Source organism: Monodelphis domestica, chromosome 2, assembly GCF_027887165.1.
Source record: "Monodelphis domestica isolate mMonDom1 chromosome 2, mMonDom1.pri, whole genome shotgun sequence".
Classification (NCBI taxonomy): domain Eukaryota; kingdom Metazoa; phylum Chordata; class Mammalia; order Didelphimorphia; family Didelphidae; genus Monodelphis; species Monodelphis domestica.
Genome location: NC_077228.1, coordinates 50,186,221 through 50,211,696, shown reverse-complemented (window position 1 = coordinate 50,211,696; position 25,476 = coordinate 50,186,221). Strand labels below are relative to the sequence as shown.

At 38.1% G+C, this 25,476-nt stretch overlaps 1 protein-coding gene across 2 annotated transcripts in view; it reads left to right on the top strand.

The window, feature by feature from the left end:
- Positions 1–25,476, top strand: part of ADGRL2 (adhesion G protein-coupled receptor L2) — an 894,229-nt gene that overhangs the window by 518,172 nt on the left and 350,581 nt on the right. Inside the window, exon 1 of one of the 2 annotated variants that reach the window (XM_056815435.1) lies at positions 12,419–12,579. The exons of the other annotated variant lie outside the window; for it this stretch is intronic. The gene's annotated coding sequence lies outside the window, so the exon portion shown is untranslated. Of the gene's footprint in view, positions 1–12,418; positions 12,580–25,476 lie in introns of those variants that run through there. 2 annotated transcript variants of the gene reach the window in all.

The window sequence follows — 25,476 nt, the reverse complement described above, 5'->3', positions numbered from 1 at the left end:
TCTGAGGTTCAAGGAGGACAATGAAGACTTGGCATTGCTCACAATCATAAATATCGCCCATGAAGCCCATTATACTTCTGTAGGTAGTCTGGCAACTATGACCTCATCTTATCCTCACAACAACCCCTTTGAGTTTAATAGGGGTATGTATTGTCCACATTTAACAGGATGGGAACCTGAGACATAGAGAGGTTAAATAATGAGTGTGAAGGCATGTAGTTTAATAACAACAGATCTGTCCCTAGAATTCCTTTATCTTGGTGTTGACTATGATTCCTTTGCTATTCTATCCCAGTGCCCCTACAGAATGTTGTGATATGATAGCCATTTCCTGCTCCCCCTCTTACAATGGGTGGGTAGACTATATTTGAACAGCCTCCTTCACTAAATCTTGCAACTCCCTCTCTGCTTAGGGGAAGAAGGGAAAGGGACAAGCATTTATTAAGTCCCTACCACTAGTCATTGGGCTAAATGCTTTTCAAATATTATTTCATTTAATCATTTACAGCTCAAGTATCAGAGGAACCAGGTTAAAATATAATTGGGAAATGTTTGACAAATAAAAATGCAGAACAAATACCTAATGTTAATTTTTGGTTTTCTAAGACAATGGCCTGTAAGGATCCATTTTATTTGAATTGACAGGACTGGTTTAGTTTTGAATAAGGTGACTTGCAGTTTCAGGAATTTCAGTTGTTGAGTCTTTTTTTTGTTTTAGTCAGGTCAGACTCTTCATAACCCCATTTGGAATTTTCTTGGCAAAAATACTGAAGGGATTTGCTATTTCTTTCTCCAGCTCATTTTATAAATGAGGAAACTGAGGCAAACCATGTTAAGTGACTTTCCCAGGGTCACACAACTAGTAAGTACTGAAGGTCAAATTTGAACTCACAATGATGAGTCTTCTTGACTGCAGATCTGACACTACCCTTTTCGCTCCCTACTAATCCCCTGGGGATTAGCAAAGTAACATGGGCCATTTTCTATTTGATGTAAGTTACTTAGTGTTTCGTACCTTTTGAATGGCTTCCTGAGTTCACGCTACCCTGATTTCAAGAATAAATTCTGTACTACACAGAGCCACTGACTCCCTTTAATGCAAATAATGAATATCCTTAAATGGTTCCATTTATTTCAGTTTGACACCACTGATTGTCTTGGGCGATAGTGTTGAAATCTAGAGTAGGTGCTAGATTAAATGACTGAATATAGTAGAATCAAAATCAGTACCTTCTCTAACTGTGGTCATTGGCAAAGAAATTTTAAGTCATAGTAACAGAATGGACTAACTGTGGAATTGAGGGAATCCTAAAACAGAATTGGAAGGGACCTTTGAGATCATCCAGACCAAACTTTATTTTTAACAGAGGAAGAATCCAAAGCTCTGAGAGGTTAAACAGTTTGCCCTGGGATACATCATCTTTTAAGGATGAGGGAGAACATTTGAACCCATCTCTTTCTCACTCTGGGCAGCTAGATGACACAGTGGATGGTGTTAGGCTTGGAGTCTTCTTTCTGAGTTCAAATCTGACTTCAGACACTTACTAGCTATGTGGCCCTAGGCAATAAATACACTTAATCTTGTTTGCCTCAGTTTCCTTATCTATAATATAAGCTAGAGGAGGAAATGGCAAATTCCAGTGTCTTTGCCATGAAAAACCCAAATGGGGTCATGAAGAGTTGGACACAAATGAAAAATGACTAAATGACAAGTTCCTAACTGTAAACCCAGCTCGCTATCTGTTATGCCATGATGGATCATAGTTTTAAATCTGAAAAGGAAGTTAAGAGACCAACTAGTCCATCGGTTACTAGTTCCTCCTGTAATAGATGAAGAAACTGATGCCTAGAGAGGCTAATGACTGGCCCAAGGTGATATATGTAGTATATGGGTCTAATCACAGCTCTTGTTGGAGTTCCAAGTTCATTGCTCTTTACACGATAACATGCCTCAGTGCGGTATGATGGAGAGAGAGCTTGCTGTATTTGAATTCAGAGAACCTGGACTCACATCCTACCTGGCTTTGCCACTGACTGTTTTGACTTTGGCAAATCCCTTTGGACCTCAGTTTCTTTCTCAGTCACATCTGAAAGGGGTGGAAAAGATATGACTTCTAAGATGCCTTCAGGTTCTAAATGTATGATCCTAGGACAGAACCTTATTAAGACTAGGTTCTGATTGGTGCACATAATGAATCCCTTGTTGATGACTTCCAGTTTCATATACATAGCTCTTTTGTATGCTGTTGTTTCTATGTTGTTTCCTCCTTTGGATTATGAGCTCCTCAAGAGCAGGAACCATGTTTGTATCCCCAGTACTTGTTTATCACAGTGGCTAGCACCTAGTATTAGCCACTTAGTAAGTGTTTATTGACTGACTAGTCCCATTATTCAAATTTGCACTGCATATCTCCTTTGGGCTAAAACCAATTACTATATTTTACATTTGAATACATGCAATCACTTAAGAATATTCAGTATTTGCACTTAAAGGGGACCTACTACAAAACTCATTCTTGAACTCAAGGTAGCATAAACTCTGGAAGCAATCCAAAAGGTACAAAATACTCAGTAACTCATAGCAATTAATCAATTAACAAGCAATTATTAAGTAACTACTAAGTAGCAGGCACTGTGCTAAGCACAATGAAAAAAAAAATTGTTTCTGCCCTCAAAGAGCTTATATTTGACTAGGAAAAAAAAATTGGCACAAATTTATACCACAATATCCCCAACCATGAATATAAAACAAAAAAGTAAGAAATAATAAATTAACATTTATTGAGCACCTACTATGTGTCAGGTACTGTGCTAAGTGCTGGGGAGAAAAAAAAGGAAAAGACATTCCCTACTCTCAAAGAGCTCAGGATTTAATGGTTACAATTTAACATGCAAACAAATAAATAAAACAAGCTACATGCAGGATAAATATGAGATAAGGGAAGAGTATTTGATCCCAGTAAGCCACTTTATTGGATGTCCAATATGTTCAGAGAAAATTTGATGCAGCTTAATCAATGATCATTTACTAAGAGCTTATGATTTATGAGGTAGTGAGTCATTAAGTCACCCACTTTCACATAATAAGAACTTAATGTATGTTTGTTGAGTTGAATTAAATTGGGTTGCTTTTTACTTATACACTAGACATCACTTAGTAAGCTACTATGTGCCAGGCACTGTGCTAAGCTCTGGGAATACAAAAAGGCAAAAAAGAATCCCTGCCCTCAAGGTGCTCACAGTCTAATGGAGGCCACAAACAAATTATAAACAGGATAATGTATAATAATAATTAACAGAAGGAAGGCACTTAGGAAAGTCTTCCAATAGAATCTGGGATTTTAGCTAGGACTTGAAGCAACAATGAGAACAGAGAGTGTTCCATGCATGGGGGAAAGCCAGAGAAAATGCCCTGAGTCAGGAGTGTCCTGTGTGAAGGACAACAAGGAGGCCAGTGTCATTGGATTACAAAGTATGGGGATAGTTGGGTATGTGTAAGGTATAAGAAGACTGGAAAGTGGGGGAGGCGTAGTTTCTGAAGGGCTTTGAACATCAAACAAAGGATTTTGTATTTGATCCTGGAGGTTGATAGAGAACCACTGGAGTTTACTGAGCAAAGGGGCGACATGGTCAGACTAGCATATTAAGGATAATCACTTTGGTGGCTGAATGGAGGATGGACAGGAATAGAGAGAGAATTCTAAGTTCTCAATATTCAAGACAAAAAAAAAATGAAATTTTCCCTTATGTTCTAACAGGGAAGATATGTAGAAAGATACATTTGAAATCAAAATCTCAGCTTCTATCCACAATGAGTTTAAAATTCAACTAGCAATACCCAATATTGACATGCAAAAAGATTAAGAAATACTTTAAAAGCCGTATACAAGGGGAAATCCTTCCTCTGGTTATGAGTTCTCCATTAGATTGTGAGGTCCTTGAAGGCAGGGACTGTCTTTTGTCATTTTTTTTAATGTATCCCAAGTATTTAGCACTGTGCCTGACACAGAGTAGTAGCCTAATAGAGCATAACTGTTGTATAGCTCTATGGCAATTCCAACTAACTCAATTCAATAAACATTCATTTAGTTCTCATCATATTAGAAGAATCATGCAGGAGATATGCAGATTAGGAAAAAGTGAATAGTACCTGCCTTCAACAAGCTTACTTTCTACTCTGGGGGGAAAGGAGGGTGAGGTGAGAATACCACAGGCAAAATAAAACAGAAAAAAAAAAGCAATTTGATTAAAGAGGGGTCCATACAATGTGACCTACAAAAGTTGGTGTAGGGAGAGAACACTTAGGTGGAGGTGGGGTTCAGAGAAGTCTAGAGGGAGCTGAGATGGTACACCTAAGCAGAGATTTGAGGGGAGAGAAGGACCTTAAAAGTCAGAAATGAAGAAGAAAATGGGGTAGCTTTTGCTAAATCATAGTTGGAAGTTAAGTCAAATCACGAAGGATTTATTGATTTATTAAGTTAGGTAGGTGGCAGAGCTGATAAAGAGTCCTGAGCCTGGAGTCTGGAAGACCTAAGTTCAAATACAGCTCAGACAATAGTTGTGGGACCCTAGACAAGGCACTTAGCCTTTGTCTCAGTTTCCTCAGCTATAAAGTGGGGGTAATAACAGCAGTCACCTTGTAGGATTTTTTATAGGGATCAAATAAGTTAATATTTGGGAAAAAAAACACTTAGCCCAATGCCTGGCACATGCTAAGTATTATATAAATGGCTATTTTCTTCCCCCAACTACTATATGCCAGTGACTCTGCTAAGCATTGTGAGATGCAGAGAGGCAAAAACAGTTCCCTTATCTCAAGGAACTTGCATTCTAATGAAGAATAACTATCAGATTTGGGGAACACCTAGTATGAATGGATGAATGAATGCATACAAAAGTATTTACCTTTTTTATTCTTCAATTAAGGAATCAATTTAAAAAATATTAATTATTTTAACATTCTTTTCTTTTCAATTTCTAAAGTCTCTCCTTCCCTTCCAATTGACCTGCATCCACTGAGAAGGGAAACACATATCAATTAATTATACATGTGAAATCATGCAAAACATATTTCTATAGTATCCATATCAGAAAGGAAGGAAGGGGGAGAGGGAGAGAGAGAGAGAGAGAGAGAGAGAGAGAGAGAGAGACGAGAGAGAGAGAGAGAGAGAGAGAGAGAGAGAGAGAGAGAGAGAGAGAGAGAGAGAGAGAGATTATATCTTAATTTGCCTTCAGAGTTCAGCAGTTCTCTCTCTCTTGAGATAGATAGCAGTTTTTCAGCATGAGTCATTTGGAATTGTCTTTGATCATTGTATCGATCAGATTAGCCAAGTCTTTCGCAGTTGATTGTCATGACAATATTTCTATTAATATGCACAATGATCTCTGGATGAACTCATCCCATTCCCACTCATAGTTATGATTACTAGCCATGTATTTTCCTCCATCCTATTTTCTTCTCTTTTCCTTCTCTCTTTTTATCCTGTCCCTCCTCAAGTCTGTTTTGCTTCTCAGCACTGCCTCCCTTAATTCATCCTCTCTTTTATCACCCTCCCAACTATTATGCCCTTCCCCTCTTATTTCTCTATTGGATGATAGATTTCTATACTCAACAGAATGTACATAGATAGTCTTTCCTCTTTGAACCAATTCTAATGAGAATGCAAAAGTATTTATCATGTGCTAGGCACTAAGGGTGCAAGGGGGGGAAAAATGAACATTTCCTGCCCTCAAGGAGCTTACATTCTATTTGGGAAGAGCACATGCACATAAATAGCTAAATACAAAATATTTTTAAAATAGCAAATGCTTGTGGATTGATTGAGGAGAGCAGAGAGCTGTTAGGAGTCTAAGTTTGAGAGGTGATGGGTGTAGTAGGAACAAAAAACAGAGGAAGACAGACTAGAGATGCTGCAATGCCATATTCAGCAGGATTTGGCACTTGATTGAAGGTGGTGGTCAGAGAAGGCCCAGGGGAGAGAAGAGTCAAAGAGAACTACAAGATTTTGAGTCTGGCTGAATTCCTTTAAGAAAATATGTCCTGCTCATAGGAAAAGTTCCATTTACCATATGGGACAAAATCCCACAGCATCACAATAATTAGGAGTCAGAAAAGATTTTCATTTCCTGCACTCAGTTTCTACTACAACTAAATGCTCAGCCAAGGCAAGGGACAAGGCAAGATTTAAAGAACCATTGCTGGGTCTTCTCACCCTTTTCTTTGAAACAGTTAATGTCAAGAATGGGATCACGTGTTTGGTTAAAGCATCTATTTATAGTAACATAATTAATTAAAACAGAAAGAACTTTTGCAATTGACTTTTTTCTCAAAGCATCATTTATATTTTGCCTTTTAAAAATACTCCTCTTCCATAATAAAAGTAGACTGGGTCTCATCATCACTGCCCTCACATAACTCACTATTCAGCATTAGCTTTCTTGAATTTTTAAATGAGATTCATCTTCCTGTTCTCATGCATTAGCATAAAACTACTGTGTTTATGCTTCAAACACTGCATAACACCAAGGGGAAATAGAACTAATTTGCTTTCATTGAAACTGATAGAAAAATATGAATTTTTTAAAGCTATATAATGTTCTGAAATGTACATGCATCTTTCAAAAAAAAAAAGCAACCTAAACACGGTCTCTTGTATAATGTCCTTCAGAATGGTTTAATTTCTCAATAAGTACTTGACTCGAGATAAGCATATTTCATTAATAATGAAAATAACATCATATATATATGTTGTGCACCTTATTCAATATTCTTAAAGTAATTCACATACCCATCATTCCTCTTTTCTCCTCAGGGTATTTCGGGGAGGTTAGCATGAAGGAAATATTATCATTGCCTTTTTATAGATGGAATTAAATGAACTTTTGAAGGTCATATCTACATTTCTTAGCAGATTTGGGACCATAAGTTCTATTGATAAGCGTCTATTCTTTCTGCACTGTTCTGGGCTTCACTCCTAAGTTAATGTTCTTTGGTTCTTTTATGTTTCGGGGAACTGTACTATGCAACCATTGGTTCATTCAACAAACATTTATTAAACTCCTACTCTGTTAGACATAACCTTGAACATAACCCTTCAAAACCAAATGTAATACTTTTTAATAAAGCCTCACAAATCCTGGTTCCTTGGGGTGGGAGTCAGAGGAGGGGGCTAATTGGAATTGGTGGAGTCAGAACTAGAAAATATTTCTAAAGAAATATGATTTTGTGACTTTGCAGTACATGGAATAATTTAAATGGAGAGATACTTAATAAATTGCTGCCAAGTGGATTTACTTAATTTAATAAAAAAAAATAAAACTTTAAAAAATAAGATAGAAATATTTTATAATGAATACATCAATTCTATGGATTCAAACGGGTCCTTCTGAATTTGATGAGCATGATTCAAAATTGTTTTTGTTTTGTTTTCTTTATTCCATATGTATCCTCTGAAATCTTTTGTTCAGTCATTTTCAGTTTTGTCCAACCCTTTCTGATCCTGCTTGGAGTTTTCTTGGCAAAAATAATGGAGTGGTTTGCCATTTTCTTCTCCAGATCGTTTTATAGATGAGAAAACTAAGGCAAGCAGGGTTAAATGATTTGCTCAGGGGCACATTGCTAGAGAATGTCTGAGACCACATTTTAACTCGCAAAGATGAGTCTTGCTGACTCCAAGTCTGGCTATCTTTCCCATATGGCACAATCTAGTTGCCAAGAAATCTTTATCCTGCAATATTTGCTTCAGCTTCCCTAATGTCTTTCTAACTGCCTATCGTTGTCTAGACAAAAGGCATTCTTCATCCACTTGGTTTTTCCTGTGTGGATAGTGTGGCTGATTTTTTCCAGTGGCAATAGATGTTATTTAGATTATGTAGGGTTTCAGGGCATCTGACAGCTTACACTGAATTCTATATCTGTAGTCCTCTCTTTTCCCCAGCCCCAAGAAAATGGAGATGTGTAGTATCAATTCTCTGGGATAGTGTATTAAGATGACATGACTTCCATTTTGCTTCCATCTTCTCTATTAAGGATAATGATCTCCAAATGAGAAGGGCAAAAGAAAACAAATGCCTAGATCAGCAAGGAGATAGGGAGAATCTAGATGTTTCAAATAAGATCAAATGACCATACCCAAATGAATAGCATCCTGGTTACTAAAAAGAACTGGTGGATGGACTTTTTAAAAACTGTCAGGAATACCAACCTTCAAAGCCTGCAAAGACGGTCTTGGGGAAAAGACATTCCAGGTCATTTGTACCTGGAGGACAGAACTAAGACCAGTGGGTAGAAATGTCAAGAAAGCTGGCTTTAAAAAAAAAAAAAAAGCTTAAAGGCCAAATGAATTTTCTGATCATTAGAACCATCTGAAAAAAACAAACAAAAAACCAAAGCAGGCTCTTCCCGAGATGGGGACCTCCTCTTTACTGGAAATGTTCAAGAAGAGGCTGGATGACACTGGGTCAGGAATGTTCCTCCATTGGGTAAAAAGTGAAACTAGTTAGTTGCCCCTTTAGCTCTCAGTTTCTATGATACTCTCAAAGACCTGTTTGTTAACTGCTTCGGGTGACTCACATATCTATAGGGCAAATAGTTACTACTGAAAATGAACATCCTATCCTTAAAGTTTAGCCCTCCTTGGATAACTGGATAAATTGTTATTTGCAAACAGGAAAAATAATAATGACAAGGATGATGATGATAACAATAGCAGGCATTTAAATGGTACTCCGGGGTTTACAAAACACTTCATATGTATTTTATCATTTGATCCTTCAGATCTTCCTGACTTCAAATCTGGCAAACTATTAATTATGTCAGCATAGCTAGGGTGGCCTATTATATAGAATGTTTGTCTTGAAACCAAGGCAGACCTGAATTCACATCCTGCCTCTCATGCTTAATAGCTGTGTGACCATAGGCAAGCCACTGAACCTCTCTGAGATCTCATCTATGAAATTAAGGTAATTATATATTTATGTATGTATATATATATAATAAAATAAACAAAAAATAAAAAATAAAAAAAATCTGTAAAATTAAGATGCTTTTAGGTCTTACCCCTTGGGAGGGGAGGAGGGAAGTTGTCAATCATCCATTTGATTGAAAAGCAGTTCTTAGGTACCATTTAGTTAGAGAGTATTTTATAGCTTTAAAACACAATATAAATGTCAGTCATTTTTCTATTTGTCAAATCTATGTTTTAGCCAAGGGAACCCTACATTGGACAATAATAATGCCTATGGTTTGTGCAAGATTTCTAGGATCTTGTTACTACTCATCACATGGTGCTCCCCTTCACATACTCCCCATTCCTGTCAAACTGGTTTGCTAACTGTTGCCTGTACACCCATCTCCACTCCTCACCCAGGTGGTCTTCCAGGTGTGGAATGAACCTTCCTCCCTGACTCCACCTTAGAATCAATCAGTCACTTATTAAGCTCCTGTGAAGTGTCAGGCACTGGGCTAAGTAGTGGGGATACAGAAAATGACAAAGATAAGTCCCTGCCTTCCACAGGTTTACAATCTAAGGGTTATACAGTCTCTCGCTTCACTTAAAGTACAGTAGGACTATAGCATGAAGCCACAGAGAGGAAGTCTTTCTCAATTCACCCTCCCCAATTTTTCATTCTCTCTCTCTCTCTCTCTCTCTCTCTCTCTCTCTCTCTCTCTCTCTCTCTCTCTCTCTCTCTCTCTCTCTCTCTCTCTGTCTTTCTCTCTGTCTGTCTGTCTCTATCGCTCACTCTCTGTCTCTGTCTGTCTGTCTGTCTGTCTCTCTTTCTCTTTCTCTGTCTGTCTGTCTGTCTGTCTCTTGTCTGTCTGTCTGTCTCCTCTCTCTCTCTCTCTCTCCCCCTCCCTCTCTCCTTCTCTCCCTCCCTTTCTCCCTCTCTCCCTCTCTCCCTCTCTCAAATGTGATATGGCATAGTAGTAGATAGGGTATTTTAGCTTGGAGGCAGAAGACTTGAGATTCACTTGACCCTGGACACACTTAATTTGGTGAGTCACAACTTCTCTGGGCTTCGGTTCTTTTCTTTTATAGATAAGGTTTGGACTCATTAATCTCTAAGGTTACTCCTGGCTTCCAATCTATGATCTTATGACCATCTATTTGTCTTCATATATATATATATATATATATATATATATATATATAGAGAGAGAGAGAGAGAGAGAGAGAGAGAGAGAGAGAGAGAGAGAGAGATGAAAACCCTCTGAGGACAGGAACTGTATTACTTTTTTTGTTTTCTTTTCTTTGGTCTGCAGTATCTAGCGCAGTACCTGGCATACAGTAGGAAATTAATAAACAAATGTGGTATTGAATTGAATTATCCACATGCCATTCCCTCAGATATGGGCCAGCAGATATACACCCAGTCAGCTTCATGCAACAACAAACTCTTATTGAGCTCCTGTTGGGTACCTAGTTTTTCTTTTGGCCTTGTGGCTAATGGACAAACATAAAACAAAGCCCTTTCCCTTGAGGACTTACAGAACAATCTCCTATTATTCTCCAGATTTTAAAAAAGAAATTGAAACATAAATAAGCTTTGGCTCAGAGATCCCACTCCTGGGAATATGAAGTTAAAGAATGTATGATATAGAATAAAGAATCCTGAGTTTGGTGCTGGAGAATATTTTTTACTGGATTTACATTCCTAGCTCTTATTTACTTCTTTTACTTTGGACTAGTCACCAGTTATTAGACTTTACTAATAATAAACCAAATGAAAAAATATATATATAATAAATTAGGCTCTCTGGTCCTAAATTTCCTCATTAGTCAGGAAGAGGTGAGACATGTGCACCTCAAAGGTTCTTTCTAGCTCTCTCTTTCTCATTAAATTCTGATTCTAGGAAAGAAAGGAACTATGTATACCACAATATTCATAGCAACACTTTTCACAGGAGCAAAAAATAGGAAAAAGAACAGGTGCCTTTCCATTCGGAAATAGCTGAACAACTTACAATATATGAATATATTCAAATATTTAATGTCATAAAAATGAACAAATATGAAGAATACAAACAAGGCAAGACTTAGATGATCTGATCTAGAGAAAATAAATAGGGGGCAGCTAGATGGCTGATTGGATTGAGAGCCGGGCCGGGAGATGGGAGGTCCTGGGTTCCAATATGATCTCAGACACTTCCTAGTTATATGATCCTGGGCAAGTCACTTAGCCGCCATTGCCTACCATCTTCCTTGGTACCAATTCCAAAAGTATAGACTTTAAAGTATTGACTTTAAGATAGAAGGTAATATTTGTTTGCTTCTTTGTTCTTTTAAGAGTAAATTAATTTTAAAAAACAGTATTCACAATAGCTACAATAATGTAAGTAAAAAGAACATGAAAATGAGTGCAAATTCCAAGCAATCATAATGACCAATCTTGGCCCTAGAGAACAAAAGAAGAATCACGCCTCCTCCCTTTTGATCAAGATGTGAGGGTCAAAGGGTACAAAATGTTAAATATATTCAGATTTGGTCATAGATTTAAAGCTGGAATGATTCTAGAGGCCTTCAGACCTTTGACATTCTTATTTTACAGATTAGGAAAATGAGGTCAAGAAAAGGGAGATGACCTGCCCCAGGTCACCTAGTCAATAAATAAGTGGCAGGACCAAGATTTGAACCCAAGATATGAAACCGCTTGTCCTAAATAGCTCAGTAACTATGTATTTAAAAAGGCATCTTTAGTTGGATGGCACAGTAGAATGAATACCATCTCTAGAGTCAGAGGACTAGGGTTCAAATTCTGTTTCTATATTTTCTATGCTTATAGGACAAACTTTCTGAGCCTCACTTTTCCCATCTGTGAAATGAAGAGGTTGGACTAGCTGATCCCTGAGACTTTCACCTCTGGCTGGAGGAAGGTGTGAATAAACTCCTGGTAGATAGGAATGAGTCCTCCAACCTCCCAGCATTTATTTTTAACTATGAAAAAAAAATATTTTGAATCTTCAGAATGCAGGAGATGTGGAAGAGAGAAGAAAGCAGGACTTTAAAAAAAAATGAGTGAAACAAAACACAGAAGTGGTAGAACAGCTCAGGGCACTTCCACACTGATTCAGCAAACAGGCATTTGCTAGCAGCAATAGGCATTGTGTAGCAGGGCGACCGAGCTTCTGAGTTCCATATTGTTCCCACAGCCAGCCCAGTTCTTGGGTGCCAGCATGTGCGTAATGAACGTATGAAGTCACTGGACACCTGAACCAAATATTGAAGGCAATGGAAGTTGTGTGGGTTCAGGGACAGGTGGAACTGGCTGATCTGATGGCCACACCTATCTTTAAAAAAATCTAGCAATTAAATTGATTCCAAAATATCACCTGTCTTCTTGGGAAATTCATGACAGGACAACGGGGAAGGCCCCCGTGTAACGATACTACTATACTGTGTGTGTAGACTGCTGTGGGTTGATGATCTGCCTTGGAGCCTAGCACAGAGTCTTGGTGCTCTGGGATTTGATTCTTCTCTCTTCTGGTCACCATTTGAACCTCGAAAGAAACTCTGAAGCAAAAAAAAAAAAGAGGGGGGGCAGACTGCTGTTCTACGAGGACCCAGAATTATTATTGCTAAGGTAAGGATTACTGACTGGACTCTTGGTTTTCTCAGCTCAGGGAGGTTCAAAGGCATGGTCTACTTGTTCTCTTTATTTATATCACTGCAGCCCCAAACTTTTATGGGGTGAGGCAGGACTTAATTTTCTTTGAAGTATTGAGTGTCTACCAGGATATTGAACTTGGAAAAAAAACTGACCTGTTTGATCCTAGACTAAAGAAAGATCATTTAATGCCTGTGTGCCAGGGTTTGGACTAGGTGACCTTTGGGTTCACTCAGAGCCCTAAATCTAGGATCCCAACATCCAAAGACAATAACCCCAGCACCTGACCCCTAATTGCTTTAGCTCAGGACATGGCTAAAGTTAACAGGCAAAATCCAAAGGCATGTGCTTTCCCCATGGCTGAGCGAATGAATGAAAACAGAGTATTTCTGGATCCAAAAATTTGATTATGTTTGCAGGGGACACCTATACACCGAGATGTAGGTTCATGAGGAAAGAATGATCATGCCATCTTCATTTCTCTGAGGATCTCTTTACAAAGCAGCTGTCAGAGGCACTGGAAAAGCTGAGGAGATGGCTTTACAAAGACCCAGGGAAAAGCGCCCAGTGCAGAAGTTAATGTTTATGTATCGCTCTGGCAAATAATCGTCTCTATTTTAGTTCAGTCTTGTTTGATGAGGATTCCAAAAGTCTTAATCAAATCTCACAGGCATCTCGTCTTTCTTTCCTCACCTCCCTGTTTCTCAATTGTGAACACTTTGGTTTTTGTATTTTGGTTTTTTTTTTTGTTGTTGTTGCTGTTTTTTTTAAACTAAGAAACTTCTAGAGAAATTATTTTTTTTAATTAACACTTGTGATAGAGACATGGAGGGAGGTTTTGCAGGACTTGTGGACCAAGATGCAAGAATCAGTAGTAGTAGTTTCCTACAGTTTATTCTTCTATTTCACACTATACCTATAGGATAATAGAGTTAGGGCTAAATGGGACATAGGAATTATCTAGTGTAACTCCTTCATTTTATAAATAAGAAGAACTGAAACAGCTATAGGGTAGCCTGGAAAGACTACTAGTTTTAGAATCAGAGGGAATGTATTGGAATCCTGGACCTATCATAAACTTACTATGAGTGTGACCTTGGGTAATTCACCTCTTCTCTATGGGCCTCAGTTTCCTCATTTCTAAAATGAAGGGGGTTAAACTCAGTACTTTCTAGGTCAAAATGATGCTCCCATAAATCCTCAGGTCCAAAGAAATGAAGTGACTTGCTAAAGGTCACACATGAATTAAGAAGGAGAGCTAAGATTTTGACTCAGCCTCTGGCTCCAACCCTCTTTCTCTGACATGCAGTGGTGTTTTGATAAATTTTTAACATCAGGTTCTTTGGGGGTGTGGCATATACATGACATGCTTTCAAATTTAATCTACATTATTAACATTTTCTCTATCACATTCTCTAGTCTAGACAATTAACAAAGCAATAAACGAAGCCCCAATTTATTGCATTTGTTGATTTCTGATGTGTAAATACTAGATGCTAAAAATTTAACAACTGACTCTTGCTGAGAATACTACTGCTTATACATAACTCTCTTCAGATTTTATATTAGTGTCAAATACAATTTTTCAGCTTAGCAAATTTTCTGTAATCCCTAATCAGACAGAGAAAAGCCTCAGACTAGGAGAAGGGTATTCACTGAACAATGTATATGATTTATTTTATTATCATTCTGTATAATTAGAGTACAAGAATATACTCATTAGAGAGAGAGAGAGAGAGAGAGAGAGAGAGAGAGAGAGAGAGAGAGAGAGAGAGAGAGAGAACAAGAGTGGATCTTTACCTTATACCAAAGGGAGAGAATGATGCATACAGTTGTTGAGTGGGGGGAACAAAGCACCCTTCCAGTTTTTCTGCTTTCTAAAATAGGACCTAATTTCTGATTGTTGCCTATTAGCATTACTAAGAATTCAAGGGACAGAAGTGTCATGTTGAATATAGAGTGATGACTTCATATGAAGGAGAAACTGGGGATATGACCAGTTTGCAGTCACAGAGAAATCAGCTTTAATTAATTTGAGTGCCAGCGCTGAGCATAATTACACAGCATGAGAGTTTGCATGCAAATGCTGAAATGCTGATTGTTCAAATCCTTGCACTTACTCATTAATACTTGGGGACTAAGCAAGCCTGGCAAGCAGACAGGATATGGCGGCTCTTGGTGCCCACAGGCTAATTTGTATTATACCATAGTTAGCAAACAGATTTCAGATGGTTCTGTTTTTTAAAAATAATATGCACCAAATAGAGAAGTATACCATTTTCTTCAGTAGCATACCTTATTTTTCTTTTTGATTAAGATCAAATGTGCAGAGCTTGTTCCCCCTCCCTTAAATGCTATTAAGGATACAATAAACAAAACCATACAATTGATTTACAACTATTTGATATTAATAACAGCTAACTATGTTCATTTGTTCCCAGATATTTATAGTTGACATTTCATGTAATTATCCCAAGTGGTCATTTTTTCCTAATGGGCAAAACAACATTCAAACAAGTTAAAGTTTTAATACATCTGTTTGGGAACAAAGGCGTTGTCACAGTCCAATTGACTGTCTGTCAAGTCAAGGTCATGTAGTCCAACACAGGCTCAGTGCTAAATGCTTCAGGAGAAAGATTGAACTCCATTGATTGCTTTTAGAAAGCACCTCATTCTCAAAGATACTGAGATTTTTGTTTTATGCCTGATCTCAGCAGTGATCAGCGTCAGCAAAATTATCATCTATCCCCTTATCCCATGGAGTACAACTCCTACCACCTACAACTTCTTCATGTCCTAGAAAGGATGCTAGAGGTGTCATTGTAGATGAATTAACTAAACTCCAGACAAGTATTCTGACTTGCTCAATGTCACACAAGTAGGATTTGAACCTAAATTCTCTGACTCTAAACCTTTCTGCTACACAAATAATGAAAATTTGGAGTGTAGTTTGTAAAGAAGGAGGAGCAGAGAAGACAAGGTTGGAAGGGAAAATAAAGGGCAGATTGCTGAAGTCATTTAATTCTACACTAAGAAGTTTGGATTTTACCCATTAGGCAATGGAAAACCATCCAACATTTTTCATTAGAGAAATAATGTGACTGGAATTATCTCTTATAAAAAGTTATCTGGCAAATCTCACAGTTAGCTAGGTATCCCAGTGGATAGCTAACTCAGTTCAAATCCCATCCCAGACACTTACTAACTGTATTACCTTGAGCAAATCATCTTGCCTTTTAGATCCTCAATTTCTTCCTCTGTCAAATGAGAAGGTTGGACTCAATGACTTCTAAGTTCTTGTCTGTGATTGTATAAAAACTATGTCTTTTTTCTCGAAAATTTTTATTTTTTAAATTATCAATTGGTCAATTATCATTATTAATAGTAAAAATAATACCTTTTGTATAGTACCTATCTGACTTTTATATTAGGTACATTTGTATTGTACCCGTTATGTCATAGGTAGAAATAGTCATGTGGTGCTAGGACTGGAATTAGGAAAACCTGAGTTCAAGTCCAGATACAGATACTTATTAGCTATGTGACCCTGGACAAGTTATTAATCTCCATTTGCCTTAGTCCACTGGAGAAGGAAATAGTTAACCACACCAATATCTTTGCCAAGAAAACCCCATGGACAATTTTGGCATCCATGAGATCATAAAGAGTAGGATATGGCTGATCAAACTGAACAACAATAACAACAAATGCACTAGGCACTATGCCAGGAGCTTTACAGACATTTCCATTTGATCCTCAGAGCAACCTTGCTAGGTAAATGTTATTATTATCCCCATTTTTCAGATAAGGAAACTGAGACAAAGGTTAAATGACTTATTTAGGGTCAAACAACTAATACATGTCTTAGGTCATAGTTGAACTCATCCTTTAATTATTATGACACCTAGAGCAGCATGTGGAGTATGAAAGTTCTAATTTTTCATTCTTTCTCAGAAACTTATTAACTATGTCTCATCCTGGAAAAGTTGCTTGAACTCAGTTTCCTCATCTGTAAATCAGGGATAATAATGGCATTTGTCTCTCAGGGTTATACTAAGGATTAAATGAAGTTACATATAAAATATTTGACAAAATATCATATGAATACTAGTTCTTGTTGTTATAGCTTCTATAGAAAGAATCACAGCACAGCAGAACTTCAGAATTGGAAGAGCTCTCAGAAGCCAACTGGTCATGAGAAACGATTCCCTCCACAACATAGCTGACAAGTATCCATCAAACCTTCTCTTAAAGATCTCAAGTGAGGGGGAACCCATTGGCTCCCATGGACATTCATTCCATTTCCAAACCACTTGAGATCATATTCACTTCTGGGCCACCAGCACCCATTGCTCCCAGGTCTGCCTCATGGAGCCCAACTAAAAAGTGCAGGGAAAAATTAGAATCTGTGGAGAGAAAGAGAAGAATCTCTCCTAGGTTGCTATGGTATGAGGTCTACATGAAGCACCCCAAAACCTGTTTGTTTGTTTTTTCCCTTCCAGCATTTTTTGCCTCTTCCCCTAGCATCTGTATCTAGGAAAGGATATGGCACAATTGGGTAGAATCTTGGGGGAAAGTCAACTCTGAAGAGTCCTGGTTCAGTAGCCTTCAGGCCTTTTGTTTCTTAAGGGCTTCCTGCTCTCTGGAATTTCCCCATCCCCATTATTTTGCAAGAGAAAGGTTAATGCCTCTGGCCCTAGTCTTGACCCAAGAGTGTAAGTAATCCATGAGAACTGTGGGTCAGTCTAACCCAACCAGGTTTTCTGGACAGGTAAGAGAGGGGGCAAAGATAATCAAAGATAATCACTTTCTCTTATCCATCTTTCAGAATGAGCAAGGCTACCATCTATCTGGGAAACTCCAGATAAAATCCTCCCTCTAGGAATAAGTTTGGGCTGATGACCTTTATGGATATTGGGACCTTACCCCTTGATGAAATCAGTCAACCAAGTCATTATTAGTTCACAAAGCCTTCAGGAAGAGCCAGGGTCCCCCAAGGGGCACCTCCCTTTCTACCCAACTCCCAACACACCCTAAAAGACAAAATGTGCATTATTTGTGGAGAGAGAGAGAGAGAGAGAGAGAGAGAGAGAGAGAGCAATCAATAGAAACCCTGAGACAGAAACAAAGAGTGAACACATCCATATCCACTCTAGTCATGCTTCCTCTTCTCTTCACCATGGTAACAACCACCTCCGCCCTTCACACCAAAAATTGGCAAAGGGGAATGAGGAAACCTGGGACATTATGACACATCAAAGCTCCTTCACAATATAGTCAAGTGTTCTATAATGCTCATTAGGAAAGATCTGGCTATACTTAATGACTTGAAAGGCATGGTAAACCCAAATTTAGCTTCCTTACAAGCCTACCACCAAGCCAAAAAAAAAAAATGAACAGAACTCTTCCCTCTGCCCCATATTAAAATCTGTTCCTCACACAACACACTCCATCTCTCATCTCTATTCATTTGAACTGGCTGGCCCCTACGCCTAAAATACACTCCCTCCAGCACTCCTCTTCGTAGAATTCCCCTCTTCCTTCATGTTGAAGCTTAATAATTGCCTTTAACATGACCTTTTTTTTCTGATTCATCCCCTCCTCCCATTTCCTCGTGCCTTCTATCCCTTTAATTCATTCTGGGTTGGGGGGGGTATATTTTTTTATATGTACACATTATCTCCTCCATTAGAATCAGAGCTCTTTGTTTCCTTTTTTTGCTTTTGTGTTCCAGAGCCTGATCCAGTGCTTGGCTCATATTAGGTGCTTGATAAAATGCTTGGGGAAGTATTGATTTTTGAATACCCCAGTTTTTGGGGCAGCTAAATAACTCAGTGGATAGAGTGCCAGCCTTAGAATCAAGAAGACTCATCTTTCTGAGTTCGAATCTGACCTTAGAACTTTAACTAGCTATGTGACCCTGATCAAGTCACTTAGGCCTATTTGCCTCAGTTTCCTTATCTGTCAAATGAGCTTGAGAAAGAGATGACAAACCAGAGAAGAAAACTCCAAATGAGATCACAAAGAGTCAGAAACAATTGAAAAATGACTGAGCAACAAGATCCTTCTATGATCATAACATTTTTAAACATGATTGGGTTTTTATATAAGCCAATAGTCATCAAAAAACATGTATTAGTACTTATATTGTGCTAGATATTATGCTAAATGATGTGCATATAAACACTCAGTCCCTGCCTTCTGGGAGCTCACATTCCAATGAGGGAACCAGCATGCAGAACAAATATATACAGTATAAATAGAAGGTGATATGGATGTGACTGTTACTAATGAAAAGATATGAGACCATGTCATTAGATAAAAGAAAAGTTGGAAGGGAAACAACATGGTGTAAGAGAATGAAGTGCTAGACTTGGAACCAGACAGATCTGAATCCAAGAACAATTGGATTTTAATTCTACCTTGATTACCTTGAGCATGTCACTTTTTTGGAACCTCAGTTTTTTTCCTGTCAGAAAAAGAGGTTGCACTCAATGCCCTCCAATTTCCTATCTGTGATTCTATCAGATTATATTTAAGATCTATTTGTTTTCTTGATTTTTTAAAAATTATCAACCATTTCCCCCTTCCTCCCACCCCAGAAAAAAAGAAATACAAAAAACCATAATGATTAAACATAGGTTTTTTAAACTCCATATTTACCATGCCCCAAATCTGAGCTTTATAAGGGATTAAACAGAAATAAGTATGCAGAAGTGGACAGAGAGCCAGCTTCCTAGAGAGAAAGACCTAGAATGAATCCTGCCTCTGATGCATACCGTATGTGACCAAGGATGAGTGATTTATCCTCTTAATGTTCTAGGCAACTTTCTAACACTATAAGTTTCAAAGAAGCTAAAAGACCAAAAGTAATCTTTGTTTCCTCATCCAGGAGTTCCAAAAACAATTAAATCTGAGGGCCATTTCCTATGCCATCCTTCAGGTGAATTAATTGAGGACTGGGGAGGAAAACAGCAGATCTGAACGCCCAGAGGTGTTTGGACCAGAAAAAAACATTTTCGAGTTACTGAGCTCAGGAATCCTTCAGTTTTAGAAGAGGAAGGCTCCAGATCACAGCTATGGGAGGATGAAAACCAGCCAGCAGGTGCTCTGGAGCCCTGACCCAGGAAACGTGTTGTGCCCAAGACATAGGGGAGAAATTCACAGAGCAGAATTAGAGAAACTGTTGAGTCAGGGTTCAGTCGCCTGTAATGAGAGTCATGTTGACTAGGGCTAAAGGGTGGACCTGGAACCAAGGCGGATGAGAAACTAGACTTCCGTGGTGACTAAGATTGTTAAGGGGACCAGCTCTGTGATTGTTCTGTGCGTGTTACTAGGAAGTGGAACTGATGTAGGAGCCAAGCTAATTGGAGGAACAAGCCTGGGCTTGTGATGATCTACCTGAATAGAAGAGGATGTATTCTGGGATCGCCACATGTGGCAATAAAGGTGGTTTGACACTCCAAACAGCTGTACTAGAGAGAATGGTATAGGGGAAGAACATTGCTGAAGGAAAGGGACTTTAGACGTAGGATTTTATCTTTGCCATCATCATCATCAGTAGTGTTTATGTTTTGTTTTGGAAGGTTTGCAAAGTGTTTTACAAATAGGATCTCTATCCTCACAACAACCTTGGAAGTGCTGAGAGTGGCCTCATTTAAAATAATAATAATAATAAATGGAGAAACCAAGGCAAAGAGATTAAGTGACTTATCCAGAGTCACACAGCTAGGAAGCCTCTGAGGCAAGATTAAATTCAGATCTTCCTGACTCCAGGTCCAGGAGCATAAAGTTTCCCAAGTGGTAGTAATTTTGAAAATGTCTGGGGCTATTTCTGGCCCTGTTTCATCATCCTACTGAGCCCCAAATTCCCATCTGAATCTAGGTTAATCAACAAAGGTGGAGTTCTATCTCTAGAAAGCTACTATTAAAATAAATATTCATTATTTGGGAGAGGAGAAAAGGGCGCAAGTAGGAGAAGGACATGGGGTTGGGATCTCATTTTAATGGCTTCGACCCAACTACAATTGATCACAGATAAGCTGTCAACAAGTATTTTTTTTCCATAATAGAGGTCAAAGGTATGGCACAAGGAAAACCTAGAGAAGAATGTGGGTGAGGTTTTACAGTAGGGACATGGAGTCAAATGAGACCACACGAAAATAGATTGGAGACCAGGCAGCAAACATTTCTTCCTGTGTCAAAATTTCCCATAACCTCTTGTTCCTGATATCTCTGCTTCCTCTTTTCTCTGGTCCTTTTCTTCCTTTTTTTCTTCTCTGTAGTTTTGCTAAGTAGAATAAAGGTGTCATGGTAACTAAAATAATTGAATGGTATTTTTTGTCTCTTATATCAAGTAGTGATGATGATAATGATAACAACAATAGATAGCCTTTATATTGTACTTTAAATTTTACAAAGCATCTTACTTAGTCTTTCATTTGTTTCTCCCGACAACCCTATAAGGTGCTATCAGCATCCCCATTTTAAAGATGAGATAACCAAATAATATTAAGAAACTGCTTGGTTTAGAGGTCTTAGGACTAGGAAGGCCTGCATAAGTGTCCTACTTTTAATTTATTGTGTGACCAAATATAAATCATCTCCAGGCCCCCAGGCAACTCTCTAAGACTGTATAAAGTAGAGGTAAAATACAGATCTGCATTGGTAGAGGAAGGTTCTACCATGAGAGTTTCTTAGAGCATGAAATAAGTCTGACTCAAAAGAGACAAATCATATAGTCTGATGCTATTCAACTTTTTTTTAAATGACAGTTTGTTTTTTTAATGTCATCTGCAATGTCATATATATGCCCTTTCTCATCAAAGTGGGTTACCCCTAATAACAACAACAACAAAAAACCTAAAGGGAGGGAAAAAAAGTATTTCAACAAAACTAGACCAAACCTCAACCTAGTCTCCCAGGCATGCAACATTCTACACCCACAGAGTCTCACCTCTACAAAGAAAGGAAGGAAATACATTTCCTTCTCTCTCTTTTGGGGATCAAGTTTGACTATTATAAGTGTTCATGGTTCAATTTTGAAAAAAACATTTTTTTAAAATAAAAACATTTACCAGTGAGTCCAAAATGAGAATGTAAGGTAGAGTCAGAAGTAAAGGACTTTAGAGAGTCTCTAAATAAAGTTTTTGACACTAGCTCTAGGAAGTTGACTTGGTCAAGGTCACATACTTCTTGCCATCTGGCTCTTGACTGTCCTTGCTTTTATAATGATGCTGCCTCGCTGTTTCCCCTAAATAACTTTGTTTAATGACTTTGATTTCTTCAATGCTTTTAGAGACCCATGATTTCATCCATGGGTACACTCCTTTCACGGACCATAGGGTTATAGAGATAGCTATTCAGAAGCTATTTTATCCAACCTTCTCATTTTGCAGATGAGGAAACCAAGGCACAGGGGAATGAAATTATTTGCCCAAGGACCCCTAGGCAATGAAAGTGAGATTTGAACTCAGAACTTCTGACTCCAGGGCACTTGCCACTGACACATTTTGCAACATTTTAGTAAGTGTTGTCATGGGTTATGTGGCTGAATTATCCTTTATTTCTCTTCCACATTTTAGGGGAAAATAAAGAAGAAGTAGAAAGAATAAGGAAAGGTAGGAGGATTAGGGGCAGATTCTGTTCTACATCTTGGGCGAAAACGTAAGAAGAAAGAATGAGGGAAGGGAAGGAAGTGTGGGGACAAATTTGGACCAAGACCTTTCCTGCCACCAATAAACATCAGCAGCAATTTATCGGCTTGTAATTTTTAGTTTTAGCGGATTGTCTGGAGCACTAAGAAATAAAATTATTTACCCAGGGTCATACAGCTAGCATATGTCAAAGGTGGGCCTAGAATCCCCATCTTCCTGACTCTCTGGATAATTGTTTTTCCATTGAGCTTTTTGCTTTGGGTGAAAGAAGAGGAAAGAGTGAATAAGGGAAGAGAAATATGGATGCCAAGGAGAGACAGTGGAGAATACTATGCTCTATGCCTCCAGCAAATTAAAATGTTAAAAATAAAAATAGATTGTAGTTGGGTTGGTTGGTGTTTTCAGAAGTTTTCTTATAAATAGGGAGAGGAAAGATGGGCATCCTGCCATGTTCCTTTGATATTCTTTGTCCTGCTATGCTTCCTAAACTTCAATCTTCCTCTCTCTCTCTCTCTCTCTCTCTCTCTCTCTCTCTCTCTCTCTCTCTCTCTCTCTCTCTCTCTCTCTCTCTCGTAAAGGAAAATCTCTAGTTTAAAAAAATATGTCCATTCTTTTTTTTTTTAACTTGAAATTTATCTTAAAATACTGGGAGGAAGGATGAAGTTCAGGGAGTGTGGCAAGGTGCCCATTAAAGATAAACTTGGTCTCCTTTGCCATTTTACAGAAGGCCAGCCCTGTCTGGGGTTTTCTGATTTCCCCTGAGCTGTTTGCTGACAGATAAAGGAAGGTGGGTGTGCATGGGGAAGAGTAGTTGATGTTCAGAGATGAATAAAGACCCTACAAGGACAATTGGGTCCTTCCTCTAATTATTGCTTAGGAAATGAAAGCATTTCTCCACTGGAAGTCACCAGCACTAGTCACATGCTTCCTGGTCCATTGTCTTCTTTCAGTCTAAATTTTATCATAAACAACACTATAGCAAATGATTAAGCTCCCAGTGTCCTTGTATGATGGAAAAGTTTATACATCCCAAAGTTCTTGTCTAGGGAGGTTCTTCCTCTGCTAATGACCACGTAGCCAAGACAAGAGCTTTTATTTGCGTGGCTGTTTTTCTCCCATTCTCAATGCGTTCATGTTGGAAAGACCCGAGTTCCTGACCTTGGAATTTCCTTTTGGAGAACATTTTGTTCCTCTTGAAAGTATCAACTTCCCCTAAATAATCCTAGGTCAGGGGACCCTATCTAGCCTTTCTCTGAACTAATTGAAATCTACTTGCTCCAAATGTAGAATGCATATCAGACCACGAGTAGCATAGTACTTGATAACTGTAATGAATTCCAAGATTGAGCCACCATTTCCTCCAGAGTTTTCCTTATTCCAACTTTGGCTTCCCAGTTTAAGGTCAGAATCATGTCCAGCATTAGACAACCCCTTCTTGCTTCTTTCACTTTGGAAGGACAAAACTCTGAACAACAGTTCAAGAATTTATTACCCATAGAAGAATTTGTTTTCCATAACTATATGTACTTAGAGTGGGTTTTCTTTTTTCTTTTTTTTCCTTCTTGTTGTTTAGGGGAGAAGAGAGAAGAAGGAGAGAATTTGGAAATGAAAATAAAATAAATTAGATTTTAAAAACAATATATAAGCCAAAATCATATTTAATAGATGAAATATCTGGAATCATTTAGGGGAACTGATCAGTGATGTATGCAAAAAATTCTAGTGGAGAGAGAACTAGCCTCAGAGCCAGAAGCTCGGGCTCAAGTCTTATCTTTGACACATACACATTTAATACAGATGAAACCTTTCTTTCTCTCCTTGACTTCTCTGGTGCAGCTGCCCAGTAGTAGAATGGTTAGACCAAAGGTTCAGTGTTCTTTGCCCCCAAAACCTTCCCCTCCATACATACACACATATGCATGATTCCAGTGTATATGTATATATACATGTGTACATATGCAACACACATAATCACCCAAGTAGACATGTTCACAAGCTCACCCCACACGCTTATTTCTGTATCTGTCATGGAAATTTATCACCAACTGAACATCTTGCTTTAAGCGCTTATTACTTTTTTTAAATGTTTTTCATAGCAAACGTAACTTGGCTGATTCATAATTTACCGAATGCGAACATTTGTCAGGGTTATTTCCAATCACTCAGGAAAATGCGCCTTTGTGTATTTTGATTATTTAAAGCAATTTTGCTTCCTTAATACATGTGTGCCGCCAGCACAGCATGACTGCCTTGACTGAGTATATGGGAACGTGGTTAATTTTCTTTTATGTGTGCAGAAATGCTTTGGGTTGCTTAACCAATGTTCAGATAATGCTGTTTGTGTGTGTGCACACACATTGCATGTTTTGGGGAAAAAAGGGGGCAGAAAAGGAGGAAAGAATAGCTGGTGCCCTCATTAATTTCCTACTTCACCTAGGAGTAGGGATAGAATGCAAAGGAAAATTACAGAGATGATTGTTTATACTATGTTTATTATTATATCTATAAAACCAAATGTATAATGAGGCAATTTTCAAGATTTGAAATCTAGAAAATTAGGATAACTCTTTATAGAAAGTATCAAATACACAATTGATCTGTGATCTCTTTGTGTGGTTTCTCTCTCCACTCAAGTAGGTCACTGAAGCCATCCATGCCTTTCCATCCTGTGAATTTGGGTTAGGGATAGCTGAAGATTGGACTTGGTATTTCATTGGTCTAAGGAGCTCCCAGAAGAGGAAATCCCTTCTACCACTGCCTATTAGCACTCTATATGCTACTTAAAGTCACAGAGAGTTGCCTAGACCACTGAGAGTTTCAGTGACTTTCCTGGGGTCACACACACTCAGTATATTCCAGAGATGGGGCTTTTATCCAGAGCCAACTCTGCAGCCAATTCTCTGTGCTCTATACCACATTTCCTTTTTGAAAATATTAGAAAAATATTTTGGAATATTTTACTATATCAAGTGGAAAAATTCCAAGAAGAAATGTGAAAATATTTATCACAATTTCTTTGTACATGACAGAAAACCTGCAGTATAGAATAATAGAGGTAAAGAAATATGAAGACTCATGGAAAAAAAGATATGGGAGAATGCATTTTTCTTCATTAAATTAACTTTTTTCAATTAAGAAAAAAATAAATTTTCTCCTACTTCCCTGATACATTCTTGATACCCACCCAGAAGTCATTTGTTGGAAAGTGGCAAGCTGT